This window comes from Egretta garzetta, unplaced genomic scaffold (assembly GCF_000687185.1).
Source record: "Egretta garzetta isolate BGI_Z169 unplaced genomic scaffold, ASM68718v1 scaffold497, whole genome shotgun sequence".
NCBI lineage: Eukaryota > Metazoa > Chordata > Aves > Pelecaniformes > Ardeidae > Egretta > Egretta garzetta.
This window is the reverse complement of record NW_009260349.1, coordinates 383,034-383,938: the sequence shown is the minus strand read 5'-3', so window position 1 is coordinate 383,938 and position 905 is coordinate 383,034. Positions and strand designations below refer to the sequence as shown.

Genomic DNA, 905 nt, shown 5'->3' with positions numbered 1-905 from the left:
CATCACCGCCACAGAGACCTCGGGCTGGAGCAGCAGGAGAGGAGCTGAGCAGAGGCTCCTTGTTTGCCAGGAAGAGGGGAAGAAAACCCTTGTGCTTCTTAAATCACCATCCCTAACCCATCACCTGAGATCGCAGCAAGGTCCTGAGATACCTCCTAAGGCTGCGGAGAGACTAACTCAGCCCTGCTCTGGGGGAATGATGCCCCAGGCTCTTGGGTCCTGGTTTACCAGTCCCAAAGCACAATTCCAGTGTGGGACACGGCCCCCCTCCCCCCAGGACCCCTATCCCAGTCTTTGGAAGTGGGTGCTGGGCAGCTTTTGCCTCCTCACCCCAGGTCCGTGTGCAGGGCTTCTGGCACAGGGTGCTCTCCTGCCAGCAGGGCACGTCTGTGCTTCACACAGGTTTCAAAACACAAGCTTGGGCTCGCTGGGAGGGCAAAACGCTGCCTGCTGGGTGCAAGTGCTGGGGATCACCTGGCTTCTCCAGGAAAGTGTGAGAAGACGCCTCTCCCTATCCCACCCCTTGGACAGCTGGAGCTGCAGGTACCACCCAAGCCCCCCAAATAATGCTAGGGGAGACCGAGGGCTGGGGGACAGACCCCACCTGGGGTCAGACCATGATCCTATCAGCACCCGTCTCCTTGTCCTCATCCCAGCAGGGGAGGTTTCGCCTTTGTTAATTAAAGCCAAGCAATTAATGCTGAGGGCTGTTTACCCTGATGGGCTGCACTCAGGGCCGTGGGGCTGGGGGGCTGTGCCCCTCTGATGGGCTCTTCCCCTGCCATCAGCCACACCCATCTCACCCGGGATGTATAAATGCGTCTTTCAGACCTGAATACCGACCGATCATGAGCCATGAGCCCCTGGGGATTTACTCCCCCAGCCACCCCTCCGCCTCCTCCTGG

The 905-nt window shown here is 59.3% G+C and overlaps 1 protein-coding gene across 1 annotated transcript in view; it reads right to left on the bottom strand.

Annotated features, from left to right (window-relative positions):
- Positions 1 to 905, bottom strand: part of ASS1 (argininosuccinate synthase 1) — a 35,430-nt gene that overhangs the window by 27,310 nt on the left and 7,215 nt on the right. The window lies entirely within an intron of this gene.